Raw genomic sequence first — 24547 nt, forward strand, 5'->3', positions numbered from 1 at the left:
TTGCTTTTCTTTCCCCCTGAAGCCCCATCACTTTCTGAAGGAAGGTGGTTCTCCATCATAGATTTTCCCAGAGTATTCTTGTCTCTATATCTAGTGAACAACCTGAGCCTCTTTGAAGAAGACTAAACCTCTACCAGCAGGTCAGTGGAGGTCACAGGTCTTTGGAATTTGAATGATGTGCCCCTGGCACTTGCTGGCTCACCGATGGCCCTTCAGGAATCATCAGGCCAACAGACCAACCACCCAATAAAATCCCATGCCTGGCAAAGCCAAGAGCAAAGTGATCAAACAGTCTGGCTGAGATTAGATTCTGACTTATTAATAAGCTTTCAGAAGATAAACCAGAATGTGTCTCTAACAGCAACAGTTTACAGGAGATGTTTAATGATTTTGGAGGTGGGCCACACCACATGCCTTTCTTCTGACTCAGTGAAGACTGGGACAAGGGCAGAAGAGACGCACGAAGCCAGGGCAATCCGCTGTATCTTTTCCATTCACAGCTAAGTTTATTTGGAGTGACTGGAAAAACATTCAATGAAAACTGTTTTTCTTTAACATCTTTATTGGAGTATAATTGCTTTACAATGGTGTGTTAGTTTTTGCTGTATAACAAATTGAATCAGCTATACATACACATACAACCCCATATCTCCTCCCTCTTGCGTCTCCCTCCCACCCTCCCTATCCCACCCCTCTAGGTGGTCACAAAGCACTGAGCTGATCTCCCTGTGCTATGCGGCTGCTTCCCACTAGCTAGCTATTTTACATTTGGTAGTGTACATATGTCCATGCCATTCACTCACTTCATCCCAGCTTAGGCTTTTCCCTCCCGGTGTCCTCAAGTCCATTCTCTATGTCTGTGTCTTTATTCCTGTCCTACCCCTGAGTTCTTCAGATCCATTGTTCCTTTCTTTTTCTAGATTCCATATATATGTGTTAGCATACAGTATTTGTTTTTCTCTTTCTGACTTACTTCACTCTGTATGACAGTCTCTAGGTCCATCCACCATGCTACAAATAACTCAAATTCATTTCTTTTTATGGCTGAGTAATATTCATTGTATATATGTGCCACATCTTCTTTATCCATTCATCTGTCGATGGACACTTAGGTTGCTTCCATGTCCTGGCTATTGTAAATAGAGCTGCAATGAATATTGTGGTACATGACTCTTTTTGAAGTATGGTTTTCTCAGGGTATATGCCCAGTAGTGGGATTGCCGGGTCGTATGGTAGTTCTATTTTTAGTTTTTTAAGGAACCTCCACACTGTTCTCCATAGTGGCTGTATCAATTTACATTCCCACCAACAGTGCAAGAGGGTTCCCTTTTCTCCACACCCTCTCCAGCATTTATTGTTTGTAGATTTTTTGATGATGGCCATTCTGACAGGTGTGAGGTGATACCTCATTGTAGTTTTGATTTTCAGTTCTCTTATGATTAGTGATGTTGAGCATCCTTTCATGTGTTTATTGGCAATCTGTATATCTTCTTTGGAGAAATGTCTATTTAGGTCTTCTGCCCATTTTTGGATTGGGCTGTTTGTTTTCTTGATATTGAGCTGCATGAGCTGCTTGTATATTTTGGAGATTAATCCTTTGTCAGTTGCTTCATTTGCAAATATTTTCTCCCATACTGAGGGTTGTCTTTTCTTCTTATTTATGGTCTCCTTTGCTGTGCAAAAGATTTGAAGTTTCATTAAGTCCCATTTGTTTATTTTTGTTTATATTTCCATTTCTCTAGGAGGTGGGTCAAAAAGGATCTGTGATTTATGTCATAGAGTGTTCTTTCTATGTTGTCTTCTAAGAGTTTTATAGTGTCTGGCCTTACATTTAGGTCTTTAATCCATTTGGAGTTTATTTTTGTGTATGGTGTTACGGAGAGTTCTAATTTCATTCCTTTACATGTAGCTGTCCAGTTTTCCCAGCATCATTTATTGAAGAGGCTGTCTTTTCTCCACTGTATATTCTTGCCTCCTTTACCAAAGATAAGGTGACCATATGTGCATGGGTTTATCTCTGGGCTTTCTATCCTGTTCCATTGATCTATAGTTCTGTTTTTGTGCCAGCACCATACTTTCTTCATTACTGTAGCTTTGTAGTATAGTCTGAAGTCTGCGAGTCTGATTCCTCCAGCTCTGTTTTTCTTTCTCCAGATTGCTTTGACTATTCGGGGTCTTTTGTATTTCCATACAAATTGTTAAAATTTTTGTTCTAGTTCTGTGAAAAATGCCATTGGTAGTTTGATAGGGATTGCATTGAATCTGTAGATTGCTTTGGGTAGTAGAGTCATTTTCACTATGTTCATTCTTCCAGTCTAAGAACATGGTATATCTCTCCATCTGTTTGTATCATCTTTAATTTCTTTCATCAGTATCTTATAGTTTTCTGCATACAGGTCTTTTGTCTCCTTAGGTAGGTTTACTCCTAGGTATTTTATTCTTTTTGTTGCAATGGTAAATGGGAGAGTTTCCTTAATTTCTAATTCAGATATTTCATCATTACTATATAGGAATGCAAGAGATTTCTATGCAATACTGTTGTATGTTGCTACTTTACCAGATTCATTGATTAGCACTAGTAGTTTTTTGGAAGCATCTTTAGGGTTCTCTACGTATAGTATCATGTCATCTGCAAACAGTGACAGCTTTACTTCTTCTTTTCCTATTTGGATTCTTTTTATTTCTTTTTCTTCTCTGATTGCTGTGGCTAAAGCTTCCAAAGCTATGTTGAATAACAGTGGTGAGAGTCGGCAACCTTGTCTTGTTTCTGATCTTAGTGGAAATGGTTTCAGTTTTTCACCACTGAGAATGATGTTGGCTGTGGGTTTGTCATATATGGCCTTTATTATGTAGAGGTAAGTTCCCTCTGTGCCTACTTTCTGGAGGGTTTTTATCATAAATGGTTGTTGAATTTTGTCAAAAGCTTTCTCTGCATCTAATGAGATGATCATATGCTTTTTCTCCTTCAATTTGTTAATATGGTTTATCACATTGATTGATTTGCGTATATTGAGGAATCCTTGCATTCCTGGGATAATCCCCACTTGATCATGTTGTATAATGTTTTTAATGTGCTGTTGGATTCTGTTTGCTAGTATTTTGTTGAGGATTTTTGTTTCTATGTTCATCAGTGATATTGGCCTGTAGTTTTCTTTTTTTGTGGCATCTTTGCTTTTGGTATCAGGGTGATGGTGGCCTTGTCAAATGAGTTTGGGAGTGTTCCCCCCTCTGCTATATATTGGAAGAGTTTGTGAAGGATAGTTGTCAGCTCTTCTCTTAATGTTTGATAGAATTCGCCTGTGAAGCCATCTGGTCCTGGGCTTTTGTTTGTTGGAAGATTTTTATTTTCAATTTCAGTGCTTGTGATTGGTCTGTTTATATTTTCTATTTCTTCCTGTTCAGTCTTAGAAGGTTGTGCTTTTCTAAGAACATGTACATTTCTTCCAGGTTGTCTATTTTATTGGCATAGATTTGCTTGTAGTAATCTCTCATGATCCTTTGTATTTCTGCAGTGTTAGTTGTTACTTCCCCTTTTTCATTTCTATATCTATTGATTTGAGTCTTCTCCCAATTTTCTCTTGATGAGTCTGGCTAATGGTTTATCAATTTTGTTTATCTTCTCAAAGAAACACCTTTCAGTTTTATTGATCTTTGCTATCATTTCCTTCATTTATTTCTGATCTGATGTTTATGATTTCTTTCCTTCTGCGAACCTTGGGGTTTTTCTGTTCTTCTTTCTCTAAGTGCTTTAGGTGTAAGGCTAGGTGTTTATTTGAAATGTTTGTTATTTCTTGAGGTAGGATTTAATTGCTATAAACTTCCTTCTTAGAACTTCTTTTGCTACATCCCGTAGGTTTTTGGTCATCATGTTTTCAATGTCATTTGTTTCTGGGTATTATTTGACTTTCTCTTTGATTTCTTCAGTGATCTCTTGGTTATTTAGTAGTGGATTGTTTAGCCTCCATGTGTTTGAATTTTTTACAGATTTTTTCCTGTAATTGATATCTAGTTTCATAGTGTTTTGGTCAGAAAAGATACTTGATACGATTTCAATTTTCTTAAATTTACCAAGGCTTGATTTGTAACCCAGGATATGATCTATCCTGGATAATGTTCCATGAGCACTTCAGAAGAAAGTGTATTCTGTTGTTTTTGGATGGAATGTCCTATAAATATCAATTAAGTCCATCTTGTTTAATGTATCATTTAAAGCTTGTGTTTCCTTATTTATTTTCATTTTGGATGATCTGTCCATTGGTGAAAGTGGGGTGTTAAAGACCCCTACTGTGACTGTGTTGCTCTCAATTTCCCCTTTTATGGCTGTTAGCATTTGCCTTATGTATTGAGGTACTCCTATGTTGGGTGCATAAAGATTTACAATTGTTATATCTTCTTCTTGGATTGATCCCTTGATCATTATGTAGTGTCCTTCTTTGTCTCTTGTAATAGTCTTTATCATAAAGTCTATTTTGTCTGATATGAAAATTGCTACTCCAGCTTTCTTTTGATTTCTATTTGAATGGAATATCTTTTTCCATCCCCTCATTTTCAGTCTATATATGTCCCTAGGTCTGAGGTGGCTCTCTTGTAGATAGCATATATATGGGTCTTGTTTTTGTATCCATTCAGCCAGTCTATGTCTTTTGTTTGGAGCATTTAATCCATTTACATTTAAGGTAATTATCGATATGTATGTTCCTATTCCCATTTTCTTAATTGGTTTGGGTTTTCTTGTAAATCTTTTCTTTCTCTTGTGTTTCCTGTCTAGAGAAGTTCCTTTAGCATTTGTTGTAGAGCTGGTTTGGTGGTGCTGAATTCTCTTAGCTTTTGCTTATTTGTAAAGGTTTTAATTTCTCTGTCAAATCTGAATGACATCCTTGCTAGGTAGAGTAATCTTGGTTGTAGGTTTTTCCCTTTCATCACTTTAAATATGTCCTGCCACTCCCTTCTGGCTTGCAGAGTTTCTGCTGAAAGATCAGCTGTTAACCTTATGGGGATTCCTTTGTATGTTAATTGTTGCTTTTCCCTTGCTGCTTTTAATATTTTTTCTTTGTATTTAATTTTTGATAGTTTGATTAATATGTTTCTTGGCATGTTTCTCCCTGGATTTATACTGTATGGGACTCTCTGTGCTTCCTGGACTTGATTGACTACCTCCTTACCTATATTAGGGAAGTTTTCAACTATAATCTCTTCAAATATTTTCTCAGTCTTTTTTTTTTTCTCTTCTTCTTCTGGAACCCCTATAATTCGAATGGTGGTGCATTTAATGTTGTCCCAGAAGTCTCTGAGATTGTCCTAAATTCTTTTCATTCTTTTTTCTTTATTCTGCTCTGCGGTAGTAATTTCCACGATTTTATCTTGAGGTCACTTATCCGTTTTTCTGCCTCAGTTATTCTGCTATTGATTCCTTCTAGAGGATTTTTAATTTCATTTATTGTGCTGTTCATCATTGCTTGTTTGCTCTTTAGTTCTTCTAGGTCCTTGTTAAATGTTTCTTGTATTTTCTCCATTTTATTTCCAAGATTTTGGATCATCTTTACTATCATTACTCTGAATTCTTTTTCAGGTAGACTGCCTATTTCCTCTTCATTTGTTTGGTCTTGTGGGTTTTTACCTTGCTCCTTCCTCTGCTGTGTATTTCTCTGGTTTCTCATCTTGCTTAACTTACTGTGTTTGGGATCTCCGTTTTGCAGGCTGCAGGTATGCAGTTCCCATTTTTTTTTTTTTTTTTGGTGTCTGCTCCCAGTGGGTAAGATTGGTTCAGTGGGTTGTGTAGGCTTCCTGGTGGAAGGGACTAGTACCTGTGTTCTTATGGATGAGGCTGGATCTTGTCTTTCTGGTGGGCAGGACCGCGTCCAGTGGTGTGTTTTGGGGTGTGTGTGACCCTATTATGATTTTAGGCAGCCTTTCTGCTAATGGGTGGGTTTGTGTTCCTGTCTTGCTAGTTGTTTGGCATAGAGTGTCCAGCATTGTAGCTTGCTGGTCATTGAGTGGAGTTGGGTCTTAGCATTGAGATGGAGATCTCTGGGAGAGCTTTTGCCATTTGATATTTGTGCGGCCGGGAGCTCTCTGGTGGACCAATGTCCTGAACTCAGCTCTCCCACCTCAGAGGTTCAGGCCTGACACCCAGCCAGAGCACCAAGACCCTGTCAGCCAGATGGCTCAGAAGAAAAGGGAGAAAAAGAAAGAAAATAAATAAATTTTTAAAATGAAGTTATTAAAATAGAAAAGAATTATTAAAAATGAAAAAGTAATAAGAAAAACGAAAGAGAAAGTAAAAAGAGAGCAACCAAACCAAAAAACAAATCCTCTAATGATAACAAGCGCTAAAAGCTGTACTAAAAAAATAACAAACAAAAAAAACAAAACATGGACAGTCAGAACCCTAGGACAAATGGCAAAAGTAAAGCTATATAGACAAAATCACACAAAGAAGCATACACATACACACTCACAAAAAGAGAAAAAGGAAAAAAAGAAAATATATATAAAATAAAAAGGGAAGAGAGCAACCAAATCAATAAACAAATCTACCAATGATAATAAGCTCTAAATACTAAACTAAGATAAACATAAAACCAGAAACAAATTAGATGCAGAAAGCAAACGCCAAATCTATAGTTGTTCCCAAAGTCCACCGCCTCAATTTTGGGATGATTTGTTGTCTATTCAGGTATTCCACAGATGCAGGGTACATCAAGTTGACTGTGGAGATTTAATCCACTGCTCCTGAGGCTGCTGGGAGAAATTTCCCTTTCTCGTCTTTGTTCGCACATCTCCTGGGGTTCAGCTTTGGATTTGGCCCTGCCTCTGCGTGTAGGTCGCCTGAGGGTGTCTTTTCTTCACTCAGACAGGACGGGGTTAAAGGAGCAGCTGATTCAGGGGCTCTGGCTCACTCAGGCCAGGGGGAGGGAGGGGTACGGATGCAGGGCGAGCCTGCAGCGGCAGAGGCCAGCATGACATTGCACCAGCCTGAGGCGCGCTGTGCGTTCTCCCAGGGAAGTTGTCCCTGGATCACGGGACCCTGGCAGTGGCAGGCTGCACAGGCTCCTGGGAGGGGAGGTGTGGATAGTGACCTGTGCTTGCACACAGGTTTCTTGGTGGCTGCAGCAGCAGCCTTAGTGTTTCATATCCGTCTCTGGTGTCCGTACTGATAGCCACAGCTCACACCCGTCTCTGGAGGTTGTTTAGGTGGTGCTCTGAATTCGCACACCCCAAAACCATAGTCTCTTGCCTCTTAGGTAGGTCCAGACTTTTTCCTGGACACACTCCCAGCTAGTCGTGGTGCACTAGCCCCCTTCAGGCTGTGTTCACAGAGCCAACCCCAGTCCTCTCCCTGGGATCCGACCTCTGAAGCCTGAGCCTCAGCTCCCAGCCCCCACCCACCCCGTCAGGTGAGCAGACAAGCCTCTCAGGCTGGTGAGTGCTGGTCAGCACCGATCCTCTGTGCAGGAATCTCTCCGCTTTGCCCTCCGCACCCCTATTGCTGTGTTGTCCTCCGTGGCTCCGAAGCTGCCCCCCTCCGCCACCCCCGTCTCTGCCAGTGAAGGGGCTTCCCCGTGTGTGGAAACCTTTCCTCCTTCACAGCTGCCTCCCACTGGTGCAGGTGCCATCCCTATTCTTTTGTCTCTGTTTTTTCTTTTTTTCTTTTTCCCTAGCCAGGTACGTGGGGAGTTTCTTGCCTTTTGGGAGGTCTGAAGTGTTCTGCCAGCGTTCAGTAGGTGTTCTGTATGAGTTGTTCCACATGTAGATGTAGTTTTGATGTATTTGTTGGGAGGAAGGTGATGTCCACGTCTCACTGCTCCGCCATATTGAAGGTGCCCCCCCAACCTTTTTTTAAAATAATAAAATAAAAGAATTTACCCTGCGATCATCAGCCAGACAACGTCAAGAAATAATTATGGGTGTGTATTTTCCTCTGCCTTGTAAAATATTTACAAACTCTAGGATAAGCAAGTCTTAGAGTATGGTAAAGATAGTAATAACATTTCAATTGTAAATTTTTTTATATTTAGTCATAAAAGAATCACCATGTGTTTAAATAACATTTGAATATATATAAATAAAATTCTCATCTGCAGACAGGAGCCAGTGGCTAAAGAAAGAATCCATGACTCCTTTGTAACAGAGCAAGAACTCTGGAGAGGTTTAGTATCTTATTTTTATAAACTAGAATTCATTATCACCACATGAGCAAGAGAGTGTTAGTGATTATCTTAATTTGGGGCCTTTTAAACATGAAGATAGTGATATGATAATAACCTTTGTAGAGAAATTTACAGTTTATGACATATATTCTATATACTTTCTTTTATTTGAATTAGAGATTTTTATCTATATTTTACACACGAGGCTGTGGAGACTTAGAAAGATTAAGTAAATTTCACATCATTTAGATACTAAGTGTTGGAGCTGGAAGATGAGCCTGAAGTCCTCTTCTTTCTACTAACCTAGGCTGAGACTTAACGGTGTCACATCCAGGAATGGTCCTGGCAGCATAAATGAGAAACTGCAGCAAAGGAAAGCAAAATGATCTTTAAGGGTTACTTATCAGATTCAGTGATAGAGAATGTGCTTTTCAAGAAGTTAGAACCCAAACTCCCAACAATGATAGCAGTTAATGTGTATTGAAGGTTTACTCTGTGCCAGTCAGAATGATGAAAGCTTTTTTTTTCTTAGGTATTATTGCATTTTATCCTGATCACTTTCCTGTGAGACAGGAAATGATGTGAGAGAGGTTAAATAACTTCCTCAAAGTCACATAGCTAGAAGTAAAGTTAACCAGAATATGAAACCAGTAGATCAGATTCCTGAGCTCTCCTCTTTAACTGCGACATCATTGACATTTTGTGACATCAGTGACATTCACAACACCCTATTAATAATCTGGGGACAAACAGATTTGCAGTGGTAGAAGGACCAGCAACATAGGAAATGCCATTAATAATCATCAGGAATAGTTTTGTAGGTTGTTTTCTGTACAGCTTATGATTTTAAAGAACACCCAATTCACTTGAAACCCACCTGTAATTTGTAAAGGGTATTTTTAAATCCCCCTTTTAATTAATGCCAAAATGCATGTCATTTACAGGAGAAAAAAATGAAACATCTTAAATCATCGATGAGAAGCCACTGTCATAAATAAAAGCACTAAATTTTGCATAAGAAGTCACGGGTCATGTACTGCCTCTGCTACCTAGCAACACAGACACCCTGGGTGAGACAGTGGGTCTCATCCAGTGTTCGTTTTCTTTGCTCTGAAATATGTCTACCTCTCAGGATTGTTACAATGTTCAATAAGATAACATATGAGAAGTGGTTGGCACTCATTAGGTACTCAGTAAAAGTTATTTGATAATAATGACTACGAATTATTGAGGGCTTACTTAAATATTGCTTTCTACATAATGCAAATAAGGGCACTAAGGATCTCTTTGCCTTGTAATTCATTTGATGAACTCTGGACTCCTACTCCAGGGTGCTTCTTTGAGCTCATCATGGTGGCAGTGTGGGCTATTTATAGGCTCATCTGTAATTCTGGTCTTCTGAGGATTTTTGGTTTTGGAGTGTAAGAGGGTTGTTTTTGTTTTGCTATTGTTGCTATTTGTTTGTTTGCACTAAATGGCACTACATCAATGTCCCCACCAGTTCCCCAGTGGAGGTTTCTGCGATTGCATAATCCCTTTCCAGTTCAAGGCCACATCCCTCCCTTCACCATGGCAATGTATGTCACATACAGGCAGTTGTGGTATCATCAGAAAAAAGATGGCCATCCTGGGTGCCTCATCTAAGGTCTTAGCTCATCCCATGGGCTTCTGGAGCTTTATGCTGCTATGCCCTGTACACTCCCATTGAGGCTGCTAGCATCCCAAATGCATTTTGATCCCTTCACTTTGATGGAGTAATATACCTTCTTTTTTTATTGAAGTATAATTAACTTACAATGTTGTGTTAGTTTCTGGTGTATGGCAAAGTGATTCATATATATATTCAATGTAAATATTCTTTTTCAGAAGTAATATACTTTCTTAAGCCATGCCCACTCTCCCTACAATGTTTAATGTCAGCACATCAGGATCCTGTCTTATGTGAATCCCATTTTCCTATTTTAAAAAGCCCTAGTCTTCTTATCTCTGTGCCTTAATTATCAAGAAGACTTTCCATCCAGTCTCTCTCAATAAATGGCTCTAAGAAGCCCAATGTTAGAATAAGAAAAACTGCAAGCTATAGTGAAGGCATTTTAGTTCATAAAGACAAAGCAAAAGGGGCCATAAGAGTTTTTAAATACTGTCTCTCAAGTTCAATTACCCTAGTTTTGTTTGTTTAGGACTTCAATCTCAACCTTACTTACTCATTCACTCAACATATAGCTTTTGGGGACCTATTATGTGCCGAGTCCTGTGCTAGACACCATCAAGGACTGTTTCACCTGCACTTATGACTAGCAGCTGAAAGGCCTAGAAACCAATAAAAAGCCACTTGGAGCATAAATGCACAGGGAATATAAGAACTCCTTTTTTCTTTTTCTTCAAAGGGGAGGCCACTTTTGGGGCCTTTTTCATGCTGGTCATGTGTTCTGAGCCTTCTTAGGGGCCAGTGTCCTCTCACAACACACCCATCCTCACTCAGCAAAAGGCTTTCACTCAACAACTGTCAAGGATTCAAGCCCCATCCCACTTTCTAGGTGCCAAAAATGTAACAAGTCAGTACCTTAATAGACACACTTCAGACATTCAACACACATACATAAAAATGTACAAAACAGTAAACTATCTTTTTTATGGTATTCTTTCAACTAAAATTGTTATGAAATCTTCTTAATTTTGTTGCCAACAAGATAAAATGAATAGTGAGTGTCCTAGGGATGACCCCAAGACAGTGAGAAATCCTAGGGCCCTGGAACAGAGTCAGGCACTTTGCTTTCCAATAAATGCTGGTTGGATGAATACTATCTGAATCACTGGGAAAAAATAAGTTATTCCAAGCTGAGTTTCAGAATTAAAATATATTTAAGGTAACTTTTCATTTATCTAGCATTCCAATTTCTGAAAACTTCAACCCTACAGAACGCAACTGAGGACAAAAAAGTAAGTCAAAAGTGCTCAGAGGTGAAAAGATGGTGGTCATTAAGGTTCATATTCCTAAGCAATTACAAGAAGTCCTCGCATCGAGCCTATTTACTTCTATTTTGCAAATAATTCTAACAAACTTAGTTCTCTGAGTCCTGAGAACATAGCAAACTTGAAGTACCGAATTTGAAAAGGGAAAGGGGATGCAGTAAGTAAGTGCACTAACAGCAGGAAGAAATAGAATTGTAGAAGCCTAGCAATACAGGAGGAGGAAAAGAAGCTATAAAGTGATAAGAATTTCTAAGGCGTATAGCATTCATTGAGATAAATTGTTGTAAAGCCTTAGGAAGTTCCTGGGGGAACCACTGAATCACAGCTGAATATAAATATTGACATATTGAGTAGTATCTTTTAAGAATTAAGGAAATTCTATATTTCAAATATATAATATCAAAAATATCAAAATAATATCAAAACAAGAATATTTTGGTCCTGATGGGTCTAAAACATCAGCTATTAGGAAAATTTTAATTATCCAAAATGTCTCATTCCCTAAAGACTCAGGAAAGTTGATGTTATTCTACTACGTATGAGTGTGTATGCACGCACATATGCACACATGTATGTAAATTATATGAAGTAGAATTACTATTACGATAGAATTCCTAACATGTAGTATAATGGATTATTAACTTTTTGGTTGTCAGCTTCCTATAAAAGCATGATCAAAGTGGTTACCTGGAATCCAAAACCTTGGGTTCATGCTTTCTTTGTTTTTTTCATGTAATACAACTGAGATCAGGGAAATTACTTCACTGCTCAGTGACTCCATTTATCTATTTGTATAATGAGAAAAACAAAAGCTTAGCTCACAAGGGTCTGGTGGACTGTTTCCATTTCAAAACCTGGAAATGTTTAATGTAAATCCCAATAATACCCTGGTTTGTTTTTGTTGTTGTTGTTTTGTTGTTGTTGTTGTTGTTTCTTGCGATACATCCCGGACGGGGGCACGAACCCGTGTCCCCTGCATCGGCAGGTGGACTCTCAACCACTGCGCCACCAGGGAGGCCCCTGGGGTTATTATTTTTTAAGCAAACACTGATCAAAAAAAAAGATGCAAAGGAAGTCAGTCTTTCTTTCTCCACAATCTTTCCAAAGAACACAACAAAGAAACAAAGAGCCAAACGCTCTGACTCATGCCTTTTTCTAACCGCGTTGTGGTTAATTTGCTCCTGCATAAAAAAGTAGTCATGGGGCTTCCCTGGTGGCGCAGTGGTTGAGTGCCATAGCTCTTGTCTTTTAGGGCGTTCATTCACACTGTTCTGTCTTTTTGCCTAGAACACTCCTCCTTCTCATCACTTCCCAACTCCCTAAGCATTCCCAGAAGCCTTCCTTGAACCCCAGAACTGGATTAGGTGGCCCTGCTCTATGCTCAGACATTGCCCCAACATCCCTCTATGGCATCTAACACTCTCACCATAACTTTTTAATTAACTGACTCTCTCTCCTGCTGATGCCATTATAAATCCCATGATGGTCTGAATTGAGTCTGTCTTACTAAGCAGTGTGTTCCCAGCACTGAGCCTAAAACCAAGCACAGATATTCAATATTTGTTGAATGAAAGAATGAGTGAAAGATACACAAATGATAATCAGAGAAGCACAGATATCAGAGACAAATCAGCAGATTCAAGAATCAACCAGGGTTCTAGAAAAAGTTAGTGGTCAAAAGTCTGGTCAAAGAAGTCAGAAATCAAGAAGTCTTTAACAACCAACAGTGCAAGTGGGGAAGAAAAGGTCTAAGACAGGCCCTTACCAATAACAGCAAGCAAAATCTGATAGTCACAAAGCCCAGCCAGTCCCTCATGCTCATCCTGGGCAAAGTTCCCCAGAGTATTAGAGTGTGGTACAGGAACTATGTGCATCATGAGTCTACATCCCCACCTAGCCTTACTGACTCAGAATCTCATGGGCTGGGGCCATAAATCTTCACTTTCAACCAGCATCCCAAGAGATACTTATGCACCTTAAGGTCCTAGGCTGGAAGTGGGCATAATCACAATAGCTGATTGAGTAGACAGAACAAGAGTGAGAAGCAAACACCCTTCCCTGGTGGTGTCTAGCTCAGCATCGTGAGCCCCCAGTTGCTCTCCATGTGGTGTATGACTCGTGGATAAGGATACTTTTGCCCTGGTCCATCCATAATGAGCTAATGCACAGCTGGTCCATGGTTGACCCTTGAAGTTCCAACAAGGGTCATGTGCATTGGGTGGGGGGGGGGGTCCTTTCACGGCACTTTAGTCATAACTCCCACTTAGCTTCTCACTGTGGCCTCCCTTCTCCTATTCGGGGCGTGGCCCAGTATAATCCATCTCTGCATTCTGTCTGGACAGAATGAATATTTAACCAACATTCAATAAACAATATTGCTTTGTCCATGACCTGGACAAAGGGCTAATAATAATAATAACTATGAAGAATTCATTGTAAGTTATCACTCCTCTGAGGAAAACAAAAATGTCCCCTTTAGCCCCACTAAGCCTGTGGTTTTAAAACCCTTTCCAATTCTGCGTTATTGTCAAAGAAAAATAATTAGATATGGATGACTGAAAAAAAACATCTAGAAAGTTCTATCTGAGGAAAAGAAGTTCACCTCAAACCAAAATTTCCTGTTTTGATCTTGTGCTCCAAGCAGTCTCAATTTTTCCTTTGGGTTTTACATATAGTTTTGTCATTTATGGTCATGCCTGTAATCTGTTATGCTCACAATGAGTCCAGGATAAACACTGATTTTTGTTACTATTCTATTATTTATAGCTTAATATTACTCTTCACCTTTCTCTCAAGACTCTGTTCTAACACAGCCATTTGACGTCAGTACAAAGCACCTTAAGTCCCCAATAAACCAACATGTATGTGATGTGGGCAGGAAAAACAATGCATCTTGACTTTCCCAAAGTCATTTGAATCAAATGTTTTAAGTGTAATTGAAAACATATTTTTGTAAGCAAATAGAGCCAATAAACTAGAAAAGCTCTATGGAAACACCAGGCTCCACTTCTCTGGTTTTTAATAAACTGCAGTAGAGGACCTTAGGAACAGTGAGGCAATTGTGTCTCTACATGGAATCACACAGGAGGACAAATGCTCATCCACAAGCATGGTTCATCTCTCACAAGTGCTCTAGGTAGAAAGTCTAGCAGGGAAAGAAGAGGAAATATGTCAGGGCCCCAAGGCTTTGTATAACCTCCCTCCTGTCAGTGTGTGGACCTGATATGCCTTTATACAGGTGGTAAGATTAAGGGGGAGAACCTCATTGCCTTTGTGCCCCTATGACCCCAAGATCTAAAACCATGATTATCTTCCTATAATTATTTTTTTAAATAAAACCACAAAGGAAATATCCTCGTGGGCCAGGTCCCTTTCTCAGTTGCAGTGACGCAACTCCCACTAAATCTGTGTGATACCATCATCTTTCTTCCTAATGTCAAACATTCTGCTTGGTCTTTCCAGCCCCTGAAACTGGAATCCTATACTGGTGCAGTGGGGCTGGCACTGGGAAGGATTCTGAATGATGAGATTGAATCCTTGGCACACATTGAATCATTCTGGCACGTTGGCTTTTCCTATAATTTCTCTAGCTATGAATTGGAGCAGATTTATTTATTCAATTTATAAAATGGCACGATTCATTAAAGTAAATCACTTGATGTAAAAGAACTAATTATAGAGCTTTTAGTAAAAATAAGTAAAAGCTTTTTACCCTAGCGCTGGGGGCAGAACCAATTTCTGAACTATAGGTTTTTGCTGTGTGTATGTGTTAAAGTTCCAGGGGACATGATTTGACCCAAATTTGTTTAATAGCTAAGCATGATGTAACAGGCTTTTACTTTATGAAGAACAGAATAGCTATGTAAAAAAATATCCTTTTCACTGTCTATGTCTATGTCAATTTCTTTCCTTTTTTTTTTTTTTTTTTGCGGTACGTGGACCTCTCACTATTGTGGCCTCTCCCGTTGCGGAGCACAGGCTCCGGACACACAGGCTCAGCGGCCATGGCCCACGGGCCCAGCCGCTCCGCGGCATGTGGGAACTTCCCGGACCGGGGCATGAACCTGTGTCCCCTGCATCAGCAGGCGGACTCTCAACCACTGTGCCACCAGGGAAGCCCGTCTATGTCAATTTTTAAAAATGGATCTCTTATGCAGTGCTGACAAGGGAATGGAGATAGGGAAATGATCATACACTATTGGTAAGAGTCTAAATTGCTACAACTTTTCAAAGTTGAACTAGTAACTCCACCCCAAGAATCTATCCTACAGATATACTCACATGTTTGTTTTAAGATATAAGAATGATGATGTTCATCAAAGGACAAAAATCAACAGAGTGACAAGGCAACCTTTGGAACGGGAGAGAGTATTTGCAAATCATATGGTTGATAAGGGGTTAATATCCAGAGAACTCCTACAACTCAACAACAAAAAGTAAACAACCCAATTTTAAAATGGGCATAGGATTGAATAGACATTTCTCCAAAGAAGATGCCCAAATAGCCAACAAATACATGACAAAGATGCTCAACGCCACGAATCATTAAGGAAATGCAAATCAAAACCACAGTGAGGGGCTTCCCTGGTGGCGCAGTGGTTGAGAGTCCGCCTGCCGATGCAGGGGACACGGGTTCGTGCCCCGGTCCGGGAAGATCCCACATGCCGCGGAGCGGCTGGTCCCGTGAGCCATGGCCGCTGAGCCTGCGCGTCCGGAGCCTGTGCTCCGCAACGGGAGAGGCCACAACAGTGACAGGCCCGCGTACCGCAGAAAAACCACAGTGAGATACCATCTCACACTCATTAACATGGCTAACTATTAAAACAAAAACAGAAAATAAGAAATATTGGTGAGGATGTGGAGAAATTGGAACCCTGTGAACTGTTGGTGAGAATGAAAAATGGTGTCACTACTATGGAAAACAGTATGGCAGTTCCTCAAAAAATTAAAAATAGAATTAACATATGACCCAGAAAATTCCACCTCTGAGTATATACCCCGAATAATTGAAAGCACAGTCTCAAATATAAATGTTTACATTCATGTTTGCTACATAGCAGCACTTTATTCACAATAGCCAAAAGGTGAAAACAAGCCAAGTGTCCACTGATGGAAGGATGAATGGATAAATAAAATGTGGTATACATGTATAATGGAACATTATTCAGTCTTAAAAAGGAAGGAAATTCTGACACATGCTACAACATAGATGAAACTTGAAGACATTATGCTAAGTGAAACAAGTCAGTCACAAAAAGACAAATATTGTATGATTCCATTGATGTACCTAAATAGATACCTAAGTAGTCAAATTCATAGAGACAGAAAATAGAATGGTGGTTGCCAGGGGCTGAGGGGAGGACAGAATGGTGAGTTATTATTTAATGGGTATAGAATGAGAGTTTTGCAAGATGAAAAGAGTTCTGGAGATTGTCACAACAATATGAATGTACTTAACACTACTGACCTGTACAGTTAAAAGTGGTTAAGATGGTAAATTTTATGTTATGTGTATTTTATCACAATTTTTTTAAAAAAGAATAATGGTGTTACAGTAATCATGAAAAACAGAAAACATGCAAATCCTTCAAATGGAAAACAGCTATTGAATAGAATTCCATGCAACCACTGAAAAATGTTGTATATATAAAGTTATTAACTTGGAAAGATGTCCAGGATCTATGTTTTGAGTCAAAAAGCAATTTTCAGAGCAACATGCTTATATTGACTGTATTAGTTTGCTAGAGTTGCCATAACAAAGTACTACAAACTAGATGACTTAGAACTGTAGAAATGTATTGTCTCACAGTTCTGGAGGCCAGAAGGCTAAGACCAAGATGTCAGAAAAGTTAGTTCCTTCAGAGGACTGTGAGGAAGAATATGTTTCATGCCTCTCTACTAGTTTCTGATGGTTTACTGGCAATTTTTAGTGTTCCTTGTCTTTTAGACAATGCGTTACCTGAATCTCTCCCTTCATCTTCATATAGTATTCTCCCTGTGTGCAGGTTTATCTCTATGTCCAAATTTCCCTTTTTCATAAGGACACCAGTCATATTGGATTAGGGGCCCACCCTACTCCTGTATGACCTCACCTTAACTAATTACATCTGCAGCAAACTTATTTCTAAATACGGTCACATTCTAAGGTATTGGGGGTTAGCAGTTCAATATATGAATTTTGGGGGGACACAATTCAACCCATAACAGGGACCTTGTTTTTTTCTTACTAGAAAAGCTATACACATTACATATGCATATATGTGTATAAGTGGGTAGATGCATATATGAATATATAAAGGACTGAATGGTGCACATCAAACTGCTAACTGAAGTTACCCTCTAGAAAATGGTGGGGAGTGAGGAGGGTGGGTGGGCAGTATTTATACTTTTAATCTCCACACTTTTGAACTGATTGAAAAATGTTCAACAGGCGTGTGTAACTGTTGCAAATTTAAGCAAGCAAATTATAAGTTTTTAAGGCACCTTATAGGTGTTCATCAAGGTATATAGTTAGGTTGCCTTGAAGAGAAGTGGGAACTACAACAATTAGGTAATCCAAACTTGTTGGAATACTTTTCAGCTATCAAAATGCGAAACAGTAATATTTCATATGTTCCCCCCAAAAAGGGCTTATGAGTCAGCGGCAGAGTGGAAATAGCACTGTACTTGGAGTCCAGAGAGCCAGAAGGAGCTCCATTTCCGCCACTAGCTGGCTATGTGACCTTAGGTTCTTAACTGCATTGGCATTTGCACTTTCATCTTTAAATGTTTCTGTAAATTCCAGATATGCAGTCCCTTGGTCTATGTTTATTCCTATCTGGCTTATACATGCATGTTTTATGTCACAACAAAATTTGACCGAGCCTAAAAATAGCCAACCATCACTTCTCCCAGACAAAGATCTGAACACAGAGGCCATTGATTTGAACTGTGTGCTTGAGGACAGCATGTAGATGATCTGTTATATAATCAGGTGGCCTGATTCTTCCACTCTGCCTCTGCAAAATGTCTATGCCACCCTTTGCTATTACTGTGGGAAGGACAGCTTCCACTGCAGATCCATATAACAGAGTTGAACCCCACAAACCTACGTCAGTCTTTCAGAGCTTTTCTTCATTCCTCCGTTCAATCAGGAAATAATTATTAAGTACCCACTGTGAGTCAGGACAATAGCAGGCCCTGGGGATTCATTGATCAGCAGAATAAACAAGGTCCCTATTCAGCTGAATGAGGTCAAGAAAACACGTAATTACAAGACAATGTGGAATGTGTTTTGGTAAAGGAATTGCAGTGTGCTCAAGGGATTCCAGTTCTCTGAGTTAGGGGCCCCTAACTCAGACAAAGTTTTCGAAACACTTCTTTCCACAGAATTGCGTCAACTCAGCTTTGAAATCATGAGTTAGGTAATTTTGCCCACTACTGGCTTTCCAAGAATTCTGTCTTTCATTTGGGTCTGTGGTTGCTGGGGAGAGGCAAGGCCCAGGAAGGGAGTAACCAAGCCCCTGTTGTTCAGCTGCCCAGTGAAGAGAAACAATGGCATCTCTGACTGGGAGGCATTCTTCCAACTTCCCAGATGGTGCCATGTTTTCACTCAACGTAGGAGAATCCACTCTGCCAAGTTCAGGTGTAAAAGGGGTCAGATATTTGATCACAAGGCCTGAGCATAATGAGAAATACTTATTCCTTCCTCATCAGAGTCAACATCCATCACAGCCCACTCCTCAGTTTTACGAACCAGTACATCAAACACAGTTTCTCTTTGAAAGTCTATATGACATTCTGAAAGTCTTTGGAGGGCGCGTTTGCTAGTTTCCTCAGGCACAGCACATGACAAGGTGATATGGCTCTGGTGTCTCTAAGTCCCCTCAGAATTCTTGTTTCCTGTCCCCATAAGGCTTCTCTACGTTGACCTGCAGAGCTCAAGCAAATATACAGTTGTGTTTTGTAACATTTTTTAAAAGGAATTCTGATCAAAGTGGTAGTGGTAATATTTTGTTTTGTCTTGTCACTGCAATAAGCTCTACAAATTTACTAAATCCCAATGTAAGCTGATGTCTGACTCTTTGACATCTTATTTTCCAGAAATGCCCACTGTCATTTTTTTTCCATGGCAAATCTACACTAGAGGAAACAAGCTTGATAAAAAAGGGATGGAGATGATGAGGTTTTTTTCCCCACAGACAAGGATATACCTGTATCCCTTATCGAAGCCAGGTTTCTTTGGAATTTTTAAAAATACGGACATTTTTAAAAATTTCCTCTTGCATCTAAGAAAAAACAATTGGTTAAGTTTTTTCCTAATCCTGCCTCAATTCTATAAATTCCTGTACCACAATTTTCTGCATACAATGGACATTTCATCACAGTTCCCTGATTTGGAGGCTCCAAAATCAAAAGGCCTACCTCCAATTACCAAATATTCACTGCATATAGCAGCAACCTCAGACCTCAGTCTATCCATGGGATCTATGTAGGATTCTATCACACTGAATGAATAAGTACATCCTCCCACCATAGAAAGGATGTGGTTATGTAGAATCCAATGTGCCACTATACTATTGCCTGTTTTTTATTCATTATTTGTTTTACCCCACTTGAATGTAAGCTCCAAAGAGCAGGGTCCTTATTTTGTTCCCTACCTGGTGTCTCCCCAAGGCCTGGAGCAGTGCCAGGTACAACATAGGCCCTCAACTACTATTATTGAATGAATGACTATAACAAGGTTATTTTTCTCCAATGGCAGCTCTCAGACTGGCTCTTCTGAATCATCTTTATCTTTTGATGACATCTTGGCTAGATTCTGTAACTTCCTGGTCACTTTCAGCAATGAAAGGCTCAATCCAGTTTAAAACTTCAACCTCAAATCCAGTGCAAATCTTTCTTTCTCTGTCTCTGCTCTTCCACTCTTCTTCCCAGCTATGGATGCTGGCATGGCCCAGCTCTCCTTTTAACACCCTTTTCTCACTCCCCTTTATGGAGGCCTAGCTTTTGAAGTGTTTGGGGTAGGAGGAGGGAGAAGAAATGGACCAGCTTTTTTTAACTTAACCTCCTATAGTTGAAGTACTTTTTCTATTGATTAAAGCATCTTTGCTGGGTAACAGGTACCTTCTATGAAGTCCACCTGAATCCCAAGAAACTAACACATCCTCACCACCAAAAATGGAAATGGGGGCCGTTCCATGTCCTTTCGTCCTCCTTGGTATTCCCATCTCTCAGATTAGAAATCCAGGGTGCCAGGCTTCCCTTCTTGCAGGGATTCTCAACTTATTATAAGAGAGGTTCGTGAAGACCCCCACCTTTCTGGACCCAGCCTCTCACTTGGCTTTGAGGAGTGGAAAGCACCCACCATCTCCCTCCCTCCCCCAGGAAGAGCTTCTCACCATGAACACACTCTCTCTCACAGGCTGATGTTCTCAGTTCCCAACCCTTCCCATCTTCTTATACTTTCTCAGATAGAGTGGGGTGGGTGTGGGGGGAGGAATAAGGAATGTTAAGTATGGTTGCCTTGGGGCTGGCACTTTGGGGGTCTCTCTCAGTAAAGCCACATTGAGGTGTGAGGAGAAACTGGTGAGTCTTTTAAGATTTACCACCTTTTTGTTTCCCACTGGGACCCTACACATCGACTTCAATGCAACAGGAAAAGTCCTATCAACATCCTGTTATTTCTGCTACAAAAATGACTGTCTATCTTTTAAATTTACACCTCTCTCCAGGCCTGGTATATGCCTTGTTCTGTAGCAGTTACGGAGACATTCAATAGATATTTATAAAATTCTTAATACAGGATGAGGTACTTGAGATGTTGACCAGAAATTCTAAACTTCAACCTGAAAGCTGCTGAAAATACCTTATGGGAATCAATGTTACAAATCCTGTTGAAACCAAAGAGACTTCAGACCCATGCAGGAATTTCTAAACCCCGCTCCAAACGTTTACAGGATTCAGGGCTGGGGTTCCCCAAATGCTCCAATCATCAGAAAATCTCCCATATGAAGCAAGAACAGGGACAATATTTTTTTAATTAAGTACATGCTTAGGGAGAAATTAAAAACAGAAACATCTGATAATGAGGCAGTCTTTTATCTCTGTTTGCTGCAAGCATCTTGGGCTTCAAAATGTCTCACTGGCTACTGAAACCTAATGTCACCAGAGTCCCAAAACAGATATATTTTGCCACAAATCGCAGATGCTTAGGAATCCTCCTCCTTGAGATTCGATTCATATTGTGTGCCTTGACACTGAGTTTTCTCTCTGCCACAACTCAGAAAAAGTTGGTGGTCTATATGGTTTTGCTTTCACATTCACAGTTTCACCAGCTTTCTTGGATCCTCAATTATCACATTAATTGCATCCCTCTGTAATATATGCATTCAGGGAACAGAAGTTCAGATCAATGTGGAAAGTTATTGGGAAGGGTAGATTAATCTAATTTTGTTGGTTTCAACTTTCCATTGAAACTTGTTTCCCGTCATTATATAAACCAGTTTCCCTCTCTGTACTTTCCTTGCTCTCTCAGTAATAAGGGACATCTACTTTTCTCAAACAAATACTATGGCAATTTAATTGAAGAATAGATGTAAAACAAAACTTGCAGTTTATGGAAGAAATCTCCTTTCTTCCAGCAAAAGTTCTGTAATTAACCATACATCCTTTGGGAGATCTTAACCTCTAATCTTCATTTTCCTCATCTGTCAGTTTAAGGCCAGGCTCATGTATTGTCCATTTATTGTCTATTCTGTACCATTTATTGTCTATTATCTGTCTGTTCTATGGAAAGCATTTATCATGTTACTATTTTGTATTCAAAATAACTCTATATAAAAGGAATTATAATCTGCATTTTGTAGATGAAGAAACAAATTTAGAAGGTTAAGTAATCTGCATAACATGTGGCTTGGCCAGTCGAAGATAGAACCTGAATCCAAACCCTCGTTTCTTTAGTTCTAAAGCCCTAATTCTAATTGCTGTAACATGCTATCACCTAAATGAGCTCTGAGAGCCCTAAACTATTCCTTCAGGTTCTATGTTCTGAGCCATGGAACTATTTCATGTCCTTGCAAGAGGCATTATTGGTAAATTATTATTCCTGGCTTTATATAGAATAAAAAATAGTATACCTCAATATTTTGTAACTATTTTTGTATTGTGAATGGTGGAGAAAAAAGAACTATCAGGTAGCTTCATCTTCTTTTTCTTCCAAAAATATTCTACCTAAACAAATGTTTTTTTCTTTTTTTAAAGACTCCCTCAAATAGAGATGATACAGCCTTCCTTAGAAGACCACCTATTGCTTAATATTGGGAAAAAGAGTTTTTCTCTGTCTGGTGTGGCTCCCTTCAATTCTAATTTATTGTCCGTACATCAGAGTGAATTTGATCATTGTTTCTTATCCCTTTCTTCTTGTGGGAAATAATAGGACAGGATGTGCTTAAGGGGAGATATAAAAATATTGTATTGAGACACCACAAGGAATGTTAATTCCTTCTTGCAGTCAGTGTTTTAAGGGGTGTCTGTACAGAGTAAAAATAGATGGACAGATGAAGAGTGCAAGTCTCATGTAAAAGGAAAGTATTCATCTTCTACTCTTCTTTTAAATAACAAAATTTCAATATCATCCGTGCCTAGGTTTTCTGGACTTGGAGAAATAACACTTAAGGAAGAGGGTGGAGAGGAAGGAAAGGTAGGTCCAACTGATAGTTAACTGATTTCATCAAGAATTATCTAATGGGCTTAATAAGAATTATCTTCTCCATATGTGCTGGCCTAGAAAATGAAAAACGTCTTGTCCATCAGTCTTTGAAGAATTGAATCATCATTTTCCTATCAGATAAACACTCAGTGTAAGAAAGAAACATTTGAGAAGATAATACAGCAAATTTAAAAAAAGATAGAAATGAATGAGAATTTGTAGACCTTTTTTTCACTTTGGCAAAGCTATTATAGATAGTATTTTTTCGAGCATCTGGCTAAAACAAAACAAAGGTTTCCTGTCAGCATGGAAAAAGCAATTCCTGTCTAAAATTGTGTTATCTGTTTTTTAGTCCACTTAATTAAGAAAGCTGCTAAATGTCATGCTACATGTCATCAAATGCCCTTTATAAACTGATTTCAATTTTTCATGGGTTCATCCAGTTTTTGTGTTCTCACTATTTAATTCTTTAGGGTTTTTTTAAATGAGAGTCTTCATTTCTAAAAGTCAAAGATACACTATTCTTGCTATAATTACTTTTTGCACATCACAGTTAAAAATATACCAGAATATAAAAATCCATTGAAGATCAAGTCATCTACTAAAATATAATATGGTCTCACACATATCATTGACACTTACTTTTAAAGAGAAAAACTGAGATATGGAAACTGCTTGAGTTGAATTGAGCTATATTAAGTCTGACCCTCTAATTTTTCACATAGAAAACCTGAGTCTCGAACTTGAATGAAATGTAGATCGCAAAGTTAGTAGTGGAAAGCTGACATGAGCCTGCTTCACTACTACGCTGTTCAAAAAATATTTAACTAGTTATTCTGTGCCAGGTGTAGTGTTAGGTTTTGATGATTCAAAAGTGAAAAAGACAGGGTGTTCAGTCTGAAGAGTCTTATAATCCAATGGGAGAGTAAAGTAAATAAATTGATAAGTAAATTTTTGTGTAAAAAGTAACTTACACACTTAGTAGCTTAACAAATTTACATTTATTATCTTACAAATTCAGTGGGTCAGAAATTGAGTATTTTAGCTGGATCCTCTGCTTCAGGGTCTCTTACAAAGTTTCAATCAAGGCATCAGTCAGAGCTGAGGTCTTATCTGAAAGCTCAACTGGAGAAGGCTATATTTTCAAGCCCATGTGGTTGTTGGCAGGATTTAGTTCCTTGTGGTCTGCCAGACTGAGGTCCTCAGTGTCTTGCTGGCTTTTGTCTGAAGGCCATCCTCAATACCTTGCCACGTGGACCTCCCCAACATGGTTGCTTCTTTTATCGAAGTGTGTAAGTCAAAAAGGCAACAGTGAGAATCTGCTAACAGGATGGAGGCAGGGATAATTGGGGGCCATCTTAAAGTTTATCCACCACAGAATTTTATAGTAAAACATGACAAATGTTGTGAAAGAGAAAGGCACAGGGGTAGTGAGAGCACAGGAGATAGGATCTAAACCAGACTAAGGAGGCTGGGCTATCATTTGAGTTGAATTTTAAAGGATGAGGAGTCATCAGATCAATGAAGAAGGAAAGATGGTCATTCCAGGCAGAAGTAGGGCCTATAAATACGTAGAGGCATTAAAAAGTACATTTTTCATGTCTTTGTAGGTAAGTTGGAATGGCACAATATTAAATAATTAGGAAGGATGCTTTTTGCTTAGGATCAGCAAATTTTAGAGTTGAAGACTCCAGATGGAACAACTAAGGCTCAGACATATTAAGCCTAGCACATG

The 24547-nt window shown here is 39.2% G+C and overlaps 1 protein-coding gene across 2 annotated transcripts in view; it reads left to right on the top strand.

Moving 5' to 3' along the window:
- COL8A1 (collagen type VIII alpha 1 chain) overlaps window positions 1-24547 on the top strand; it is a 155470-nt gene that overhangs the window by 12710 nt on the left and 118213 nt on the right. The window contains exon 1 of one of the 2 annotated variants that reach the window (XM_060297970.1): window positions 22763-22803. The exons of the other annotated variant lie outside the window; for it this stretch is intronic. The gene's annotated coding sequence lies outside the window, so the exon portion shown is untranslated. Of the gene's footprint in view, window positions 1-22762; window positions 22804-24547 lie in introns of those variants that run through there. 2 annotated transcript variants of the gene reach the window in all.

This window comes from Globicephala melas, chromosome 4 (assembly GCF_963455315.2).
Source record: "Globicephala melas chromosome 4, mGloMel1.2, whole genome shotgun sequence".
Taxonomy (NCBI): Eukaryota; Metazoa; Chordata; class Mammalia; order Artiodactyla; family Delphinidae; genus Globicephala; species Globicephala melas.